Genomic DNA, 10,585 nt, shown 5'->3' with positions numbered 1-10,585 from the left:
TTCACAGAGAACATCCTCACCTTCACACCTTCTCTGTGCAGATTCCCACTCAGCTTTAAGGAGGGTCCTTAGAAGAATCCATTTCTTCCCCCAGAACCTCGAACAAGGCTTTCACATTCCTAAGTCGCTTCCCTATCTTCCTGCTGGGAAGGGCTCCTTTATAGGCCTTCTCTTTCCAGGTGATCCAATGGGAAATTATTACGAAGAGACAAGGCCTCCATATGAACATCTGTGCAGCCCCAAAGGACAAATATAAATTCTCCAAACAGAGTTGTCTGAGTCCTTTTTAAAGGAAAGAAACACTTCCTGACTCCACAGCGATCAGTCCAGCTGACCCAGGACGTACTGGAGGTAGCAATTTACTCCGCTATGCAGTGCTTTGTCAGTTCCCCTTTGTTCATTTTAATGCTTTCAAGGCTGTGCCCAGGGGGCCTGTAGGTGCATAAGAAATGGGAGCCATTACTGGGTTGTTGGACTTTTAATAGCCACCACTTAGCTACACAAACACCTGGCAGAAGCTTTGAATGGAAAGGGTTTCCTTTGTCTTGCCTCTTTTGAATGTGGTCAGTTTGTTAGGCAGTTTCCTCAGCTGTAATCTCAGTCTGATGAAGGGGGACCAAAGTGAGGACTCAGTATCCTCTAAGAAACTGCCAGGGATAGAGCTGCTGATGGAACAGCACAGGGATGCTCTTGAGTTTACCGATAAAATGCTTCAGACTGGAAGCTCTGTTTGTCTCATATCCTAGTTCCTGGCACATAGTAAGTGCTTGATGAATATTTACTCAAGGAATGAAACTTTCAGAAGTGTGATTAACTGCTCACATACTTAGATAAGTTATGAGATAATTTAGAGAGCTTAAGTGGCAGACTACAATGTGAGCAGAAAGGAGACCAACCAAGTTCACCTTACGTTAAGGACCACACAGTTAAGGACCCTAACCAGGAGATGAATTTGTATAGAATTTGTCTTGCCAGTTACCATTGGTCCAGGTGGGAAGTCCACAGCTTGAGGCAGAGGGCTGAAACCCAGACAAAAACTCAGTATTGTGAAGTGGCAACTTTCCCAGGGATCACATGGGGGAAATAGGTGAGTTCTAGAGGCCTAAATAAGCACCCTGGTAGGGACAAAGTCCTGAGGAACATGGAGGTGAGATACTGGCAATCGGAACTTCCTCCACTCCGAGCAGATGGGCAGAAGGAAGCAAACCAACAAACCTCAATGAACTCAACAAAAAAAGTCACCTCTTCACATTTCCAGATTATGGGTCTGAAATACAAAAGTATGAGGGCTGAGCAGCATGCAAGTAACTGGGAGTAACATTTGAGTAAATATTTTTTAAGATAGAGGCTCTGCATTCTGCCTACCGCCAGAACAAGGCTCCAAGGGTTGATGGGATAGAACCCTCAAGTGGGTTCAGGAAATGAACTTAGCTCAGGGAAAGTTTACAAACTAAGGTCTGGATGCCAAGCAGTTCCTGACAGCAGAGGATGATGAAATTAAAAAGAGTGCCTGCATTATTTTGACCTCCTGGACACAATCCCTTCATTCCTCTTCATGTTCTTTGCTTTTGCTCTTTCTTCCATTCTTTCTGTCGATTCCATTCTATTATTTTTCCTCCTACATTTCCTCCTCCTCTTGTTCTTCTCCTTCTCCTTATTCTTCTCCTTATTCCTATTCCTATTCATATTAAGCAGATAATAACTGAATACCTTTTTGTCATACAAGATTCTCACATTACCGTTATTTATCTGAAGCCCAGCTCAAGACTCAAGACCGGTATGTTCTGAGATGTCTTTCTGATCCTGACACCATTCTCATGTTTTAGTGTTTATCTTTGGAACTTAGAATTCCTTTTCTTTTTTTTTTTTTCCCATTGCCGTGACCTCAATTACCGACACTTTCTAATCTTTCTAGAATTCATTTATGCCCGTTGCAAGCTTTTAAGGACAAGATCTATTTCCTTGTTAAACCTTATCATCCATTCATTCATTCAAAGCATCTGTTGAGTGCCTGATCTGTTCTAGGTGTTTGTTTAATCTGTAGATTTATTGCTTTCAGAAAGAGAAGCACAGAAAACATATTTATTAATAGCATCTTAGTCTGTCCAGGCTGCTGTAACAAAATACCATAAACTAGGTAGCTACTAAACAACAGAAATTTATTTATCATAGTTCTGGGAGCTAAAAAGTCCAAGACCAATGGACCCACAGATTCAGCATCCGGTGAGAGCCCACTTTCTGGCACCTTCTAGCTATTTCCTCGCATGGCAGGAGGGGCTGGCTAGTTCTCTGAGGTTTCTTTAATAAGGACACTAATCCCAATCATGAGGGCCCCGCCTTCATGACCTAATCACGTCTCCAAAGGCTCCACCTCCTAATACCATCACCTCGGGGGTTAGGGTCTCAACATATGAATTACGGGGGGACACAAACATTCAGACCAGAGCAGTCAGATATCTTGGAGGACAGTGTTTCATATTCTTGATGCTGACACAGTGCAATTTTATTTTAGGACTGAAAGTTGGTCTAGCCTAACTGAATTGGCTTTTTGCACAGCCTCAAATTTAGCCTTCTCATACCTTTTCAACTGTTCTTGCTAAAGGTCATCATCATTGCAGGATGCTGTAGTTTATTGCTCTTAACCTGGGAGAATTCCCTTTAAGAGGTTCAATTTTCCTAAAGTCTTTTCTGGTTTTTTGGAGCAGCCATAATTTAGTGCCCCCAATTAATTGAGGGAGCTAAAATTTCATACATAGTTAACTACATCTTCAATCAGTATTTGGTGCCTAGAAAATAAGTCCCCAGTGGACATTTGCCCCCGCAAGTCATGTTGCACTGAAAAATTGGTGCCTGTTCACAGACTGTTTCTCTTTCAAATGTTCAAGTTCAGCAATGATAGCAGTCAGCTAAGTAGAGAGTGTTTCTGAGAAAAAGAGTGCTCAATGCTGCTCTGGGGTATCTGACAAAGAAATGGAAGTGACTTTAACTTCCTCCAAGTACATGAGTCAATAGTTATATTATTCACTCTTCAACCCATGAAGGTCCCCAAGAAGCTATACATTCTCTTCCAACGGGTTGTTACTGTTGCATAGAAGCAGTTACTCAACCCGGTTGCTGTCAGGACCTCACCGATTACAGATGGTTCAGATATGGCAGCTCACCCTGTACCCTCCTCCAAATCCCTGGAAGAAACATCTCTCAAAGGTTTGCACAGATTTCTGACTGGGATGAACACTTCAGCAAACGGACAGAGTCCTGTCCCTTCGGAGGAGTCAGGAGTCCCTTTTGGACTCCAAAAGTCCTGTCCCTTTTGGAGTCAGGAGGTCTGGGCTCTGGACTCAACTCTGCCATTGATTCCTTGTGTGAGCTTTCACATGTCTTTTCCCCAAATCCTGCATCTGTTTCCCCCACTCCAGATCTTTGATTGCTGCCTGCTATCACCACACATTGCAGGAGAATTGAAAACAGGTATCTACTCAACAAATGTCCATAGCAGAATTATTCATAATAGTCCAAAAATAGAAAAACCCAAATGTCCATCAACTGGTGAATGAATAATCAAAATGCAGCATGTCCATATAATAAAAACTTATTCAACTAATAAACAGGAATGAAGTACTGATTAATGCTTTGGTAAAAATTAACCTTGAATACATTACGTTAATTATGCTTATTGAAAGAAGCCAGAAACAGAAGGCCACAAACTGTATGATTCCATTTATATCAAATGTCCAGAATAGACAAATATATAGACACTGAAAGGAGATCAATGGTTGTCAGAGGCTGGGGGAGGGGAATGGAGAATGGCTGCTTAATGAGTACGGGGTTTCCTTTTGGGGGTGATGAAGATGTTCTTGAATTTGTTAGTGGTGAGAGTTATACAACCTTGTGAATATTCTGAAAACCACTGAATCATGCACTTTGAAATAAAAGAATCACCATAATAGCTTGTTTGAATTATGGATTCCAGTCAAGAGTGGAGACCAGATCATCTATATTTTTAACAAGTGGCCAGGTAACTCTAACGGTCAGACAAGTTTATAATGACTTTTTCCTAAGGGCCCTATCCAGTCTCTACTATTTGACTTCTTGCTGTTCAGATTATTCATTTGTTCATCCATGCACCATTCACTGTGCACTTGAATAAATGTATCAGACAGCTCATGGTTAAGATATGTGGAATAGACAGGTCTCGCCCTAGTGAAACATACATCTAGTGCTTTGGTTACACGAAATGTTTCTAAATGCCTTTTAAATTTTAATTCACATTCTATCAAACAACCAAACAAACTACCATAGAGAGCTCAGCACATCTATTTAATAAAACATTTTTTAGATGGAAAAGGAGAATCATGATGTTGAAGAGTAGCTTCTCACCAAATTACCCTTCTTAGAGCTAGTCCTGCAGGGTCTATGACTAACTTCCAGAATCCCTTTGGTTAAATTAATAACCAAGACACTCAATGGTCTTTTGGAGCACAATAACATGGAAGACTCCACACTGAGACATCATTTCTGTGGCAGCTCTAGTCCATGGCAACACAGAAGGCTGAACACATTCAAGGTTTGGGGGAAAGCCTTTCTAACTCATGAATAGGAGGGGGCCTCACAGCAGATGCCTCTCTTGGCACTAGGAAAAAAAGCTGCTTCTCACACTGTCACTTGCTGTCATAAAGCCTTGAAAATTCTGTGATTGGCCTTGAAAAAGAAATGAAACCACTATACAATGGTGCAATTGAAATTTCAAAAAGGGTGCCACACTAATTAGTGCTTATGATTTGGAGACAAATTGCTTGAAATGATGCTGATGTTTTTGAATGCAATAGAAAAATGTATATTCTCAATCAAGAGTAGGCTCTTGAAAAGGTTTTTTTTTGAATTGAAAAAATAGGAGGGTTCATAAAAAGAGGTAGCAGAGCAAGATTCTCCCATACACACTTTTAGAATTGTGGCAAATCCTGCCACTGCCTATCTTTTCTGCGTTCAGGGAGCTCCAATGTCTTCAAAGTGGTCTCTTCATATGAAGAGGAATGAGATTTGAGGAGGAGGGAAGAATGAGGCAACCAAATAATTCACTTTCCTGCAAAAATATTTCTACTTTGGATAGAGATAGAGAACAGCATCCATTTTTTAAAACTAGAATGCTGGGAGCTTCGTGAGACTCTTGTTCAAGCCTCCAGGCCTCTTAGCACAACTAGGTGGGGCACACCTGGAACAGAAAGCCCTATGTGGGGACTTCTGCCTATCTGGCTGGCTGCAGTGGATACTCCCACTTACTTCTCTCCTCCCCTCTTTTCTCTCCCCTCATCTATCCTCTTCCCTTTCTGTCACCCTTTGTCTACCCTGCCTCAGACTTTATTCTAGGTTCTATGAAACCAGAGATAAGTTAACCTTGTTCTTGTCCTAAGGGAGCTCACAGCTAGTGGGGGGGTACAGACAGCAGACATATGAATACCAGGCCAAAAAAAATCCCGTTTTCAGAGGTGTGCATAGGAGGGAGCAAGTACTGGTAGCTTCGCTCGGTAGTGGTATGGCAGAGTAGGTGGGCAGGGGCCAGCAAGGCTTCCCTGGGGAGAGGAGAACAGATGCTATGATTTCCTGCAGAAGAGAGGTACATTTTCAATGCAAAGGGCTTTGACCAGTCTACATGCCTGTGGGAAAGTAGGAGGAAGCCACATGAAGCCTGGACCTTCAGGTGTTTGGATGTGCCTTTTCAGGCGGGCTACAAAGGCTGCTGACTTCCTGATTTCCACTGGGGATGCCTTGTTTGTCTTTTCCACGTCTGGCCCTGCAATTTTGCTATTTAGTCGCAGCAAACATGCTGTGGGTATTCTTGTGGGAAATTTATTAAATATTTCAAACTAAATGTGGTTAGTGGAGGATTACTTACTTTGGTTAAGGGCAGGGGAGAATCTTTTTTTTTTTTTTTTTTTTTTTTTAAGGAAAAGGCTACCCTGAGTATCAGAACCCCATGAAATAAAATAAGGGCACTTGTTTCCTTCCTCGGAGGAGATACTTTTAAAAAGCAAGACCCCTTCCAGATTTCTAAGGGCTCCCAGGTTCTTGGATGCTTATGAAATAAATGTTATTTTCAGGATAGAATGTGCCTGCTAAAAATCACAGACCAAGAAGGCATCTCTCTGCCTACTAAATACTTGGGCTGTGGTGTGGTGGGTGTGACATACTAGAATTTCAGAATGGGAGACTCTATTTCCTTCTTTCTTTTGTGCTTTGGTACATAACAGTGCTGGGGAGCTTGGTTATTCATGCACCAGTCTTGTGACAAGAAGATCATGCATGGTAGTAACCTACATTTGAGAGCTTACCCCAAGGGCGGCTTAGAGTTTAGATTGATTCATATTTGTTCAGATATTATCTAATGGAATCCTTGATTTTGTAGAATGGGGAAAATCAGAGAAGGACAAGCCCTGTAATGTTTCTTTATGGAATTGAGGCTGTCCAATAGGTCTTTTATGTCTAGTTTAAGTTTACCACACATCATCGCTTACATATACATTATTATTTTCCTCTTTAACGTATAAAATCTAAAGAAATGGTAATACAGCCATGAGATTTTGTAAGTAATCTGGTGATGAGAAAAACAGAGACATATTGCTTATTTCTCACTTTTTTCTCATGTTACTGAATGCCCTTCCCTTCTCTAATTGTTTCCTTGTGATCTTGTGCCACAGTTTAGCACTGCACATGTCCTAATTCTGCAATACGGTTTGTTGAGTATCTCTAGGCGTGGAGAATAGAGCTGAAATAAAAAGTATTTTTAGGCCATGGTTAACTCCTGCTTGCTCATGCACAGAGATGTAGTGCTGAATAGGACATGGGCTTTGGAGGGAGCAGAAGTTGCGTGAGAACCACAGTCTTGCCCTACAGGTAACAAATACAGAGCAGCTGCCATTTTTCACTTATTAGGTAAGTGAACTTGAATAACATGTTTAACTTTTCCAAACCATGGTTTTGTCATCTGTAAAATGGGAATAATCACTCCCATGCTCAAACCCCTGCACTGTCTTCCAATCACACTCAGAATAATATCCCAGGCCTTTACCATGACCCTAGGCAGGGTTTGCAAACTCTCCTAAAGAGAAGAATCACCCAGAGTTTTTGTTAAAACTTCAATTTTGTGCCAAAAGACATCTCCTTTATGCCACGTTGTAGTCCTCTTTTTCCAGTCCCTTGGTCACTTCCCCTAGTTTCTTTTTTTCTCCTTTGATGATTTTAGCTCCTGGATCACTGTCACTCTCTCAAATACTAGTGTTGTATTAATTATTGGTGATTTCAATATCGACGTGGACAAAATTCAAACACCTTGGCCTCTCAGTTCCTTGACTTCCTCCTCTTCTCTTGTGACCTTGTTCTCTACCCTCTCAGCCAGTCACTCCTGTGGCATACTTTAGCTCTTCTCATTACCAATAACTACAACCCCCACAACCTCAATGTCACATATCCTATTCTCTTTCCACCACTTCCCATCTTTCTGGCTCATTCCATCTAATGCTCTGTCTCCAGTCATCCCTTCAACCATGGCGGACTGTACAATCGATTGATCCTACAAACGTTTAACTCTGATGTCCCCTCTTCTCTCCTTAATTGCATGGGCAAGCATTTTAATTGCTTCCTATACATAGCCTCAACTCCCCTGCACCCCTTTCACCTTGTTTAGCAAAACCACAATCTCAGTTAAATCTGTCTCTCTGCCTACTTTGCACTGTACTTGTGCAGTCAATCATGACTGGGAAAAAACTCACAACTATGCTGGCTGGTATCACTCTGAATTCATGAACAGGAACCTCAAGTGGACCCTTAATGCTGCTCAGCAATTGTGCAAGGTTTGCCAGATTCTTCTACTCTCTCATTCTCCAAGACGACTATTACATACCTTTTTCTACTAATCAAGCTTCCACCTCCTCCTTTCCATATTCATTTTCAGCTGATAAACATGCTTCCTATTATTCACTGAGAAAATTGAAGCAATCAGAACAGTTTACTCACATTCCTTCCACTGTATGTACCAAACTGCCTTCCTTCCTGTTAACTGAATGAGCTGTTAGTGCTCAATCTAATGGTCAGTTCATTGTCCTTATCTTATTGGACCTAGCAACAGCTTATTGACACAGTTGACCATTCCTATCTCTGGGACACCCCCAAGCTCTTGGATTACCTTCTACTTCACTGGCTCCTCCCCACCAATCTTAAACTCCTTTGCTGGCTCCTCCTCACCTCTCCATTCTCTAAACACTGGAGTTGCAAAGTCAGTCCTTAGACTTTTCTGTCTATACTTATTTCCTTGGTGATCTCATCCAGTTTCATAGATTAAATATCATCTATTTGCTGACAACTCTCAAATTTATATCTCCAATCCAGACTTGACCATCCTGTATAAAAACAATGCAGTTTATCTGCAGCCACAGCACTGGCAATTCCACTTATTGGGTTATGTTTTCTTTGTTCTTTAGCATGTAGCTATATCTAATGTACGATGTCATTGTTTAAAAGCCATAATCTTGCTCTGTCATCCAGGATGGAGTTCAGTGGTGCAATTACAGCTCACTGGAACCTCGAACTCCTGAGCTTGAGTAATGCTCCTGCCTAAGCCTCCAGAGTAGCTGGGACTACAGGTGTGTACCATCACACCCGGCTATATCGTTTTTAAAGATGTTTATGCTCTGTCTTCCCCTATTAGAACATAAGCTTCACTGGGACAGTTATTTTCTGTCTTCCCCTATTAGAACATAAGCTCTATCAAGAACATAAGCTCTTTTGTTTGTGTGTGGGCTTTTTTTTTTTTTTTTCTGTTGTATTCCTAGTGCCTAAAATGGTACTTTCCATGTAGTAGGTGATGAGACCATTGAATCAGAATTTCCAAGGAAAAGCCCTGGCAATTTGTATATTTGGCATGAGTCCAAGGTGATTGCCTTATATTGGGGAAGTTGGGTGAGAGAGTTCTGGCCTAATGAAACTTTTCATTGTCTGCCCCCTCCTAATCTGCTTGACCTAATTTTAGCTACTCTCTGTACTGCCCATGTTGTTTTACCACACTGGTCTTTTCATAATTCTTATAACGTGCCAAATATCTTCTGACCCCAGGACCTTTGCACTTGCTATTCTCCCTGCCTGGAATATTCTTTGTAAGATTTTCTCTATCAGCTTATTAAGGACAATATTTAGTTTGTTTGGTTTAATTTGGTTTATTCAGGACTGATAAATATTCAGGGCTGTGCTTGAAACACCCTCCAAGAGGTCTTTCCTGCTCCCATGATTCTCAATCCTCTACCTCTTTTCACAGCACTTCGCGCTACCTGGAATTAGATAATAGGTTTTTGTTTGTTTGTTTGTTTTTGTCTGTCTGGATTACTATGTGAAAGTAATAATAGCTAACACTTGACACCTGCCAGATACTATTAAAAGTAATTTGCATATAATAATTGTTTTAATCTTTACAACAACTCCAATGTTGTAATTTTACCATATCCATTTTGTAGACATAGAAAACTGAGGCACATGGAGATTAAGTAACTAGCCCAAGGTCATACCAGCAGTAAGTAGTACAGTTTGTGAATCTGGCTCCTGAATCTGCCTCTTTTTAGATAAAGAGGTTTGTCTATTTTCTTTAACATTGTATCTCCAGGGCTTAAAACAGTGCTGGGCACATAGTGAGTGTTCAATAATAGTTAAGTGTTGAATCACTATGGCTTGTATTAGTCTTTTATGGCTGCTATAACAAAATATTGTTTTGTTTTGATTTTTTAAATACATCAGACTGGGTGTCTTATACATCAGAAATTTATTTTCTCACAGTTCTGGAGACCAGAAATTCAAGATCAAAGCTTGTAGGTTTGGTCTCTCTTGAGGCCTCTCTTCTTAAATTTACAGATGGCCACCTTCTGTCTGCATCTTTACATGGCCTTCCTTCTGTGTGTGTCTGTGTCCTAATCTTGTCATTTTATCAAGACACCAGTCCTTTTGGGATAGGGTCCCACCCTTAAGGCTTCATTTAACCTTAATCACCTCTTTAAAATCCCTATCTTTAATTATACTCACATTTGGCATTAAGGTTTCAACCTGTGAATTCGGGGAGAGGTATAATTCAGTCCATAACAGGCTGAAGTTCAGTTCCTAGAGAATCAGGATACCAAAATCAGAGTTGCTGCCAAAGACCAGACATGCCAGGGAAGAGAGAAACTCATGTGCCATGTACTCCATTGGTTTTCAAACTCATGTGTGTGTGTGTCTGTGTGTGTGTGTGTCTGAACTCCTTTCTCAAAAGAAATCTTCCATCTCCTATGGAAGCCTATTATAGCAAGCATGGAAACAAGGGTTCACTGTTGGGAGCTGACGTGGAAGGCTGGGTTAACCCCAAGCACTCACTGGGGACCCACAGACCCCCGAGGTCTCTTGATCAAATCTCAGCACCTTAGTTTACATGAAACACTTTTGAATCTATAAAGGAGCTAGAACACTCTCTACATTCCCCATGTCTAGCAACAGACTTGACCTCAGCTCAAAGAGAAAGCCAGAATGTCTAGTTCAGCATTCATGCGCTCCAGCAGGAAGCCTGGAAGCCTTGGCA

The sequence above is a fragment of the Trachypithecus francoisi genome, unplaced genomic scaffold, assembly GCF_009764315.1.
Source record: "Trachypithecus francoisi isolate TF-2019V2 unplaced genomic scaffold, Tfra_2.0 Lachesis_group6, whole genome shotgun sequence".
NCBI lineage: Eukaryota > Metazoa > Chordata > Mammalia > Primates > Cercopithecidae > Trachypithecus > Trachypithecus francoisi.
Note: the sequence above shows the minus strand (reverse complement) of the source record.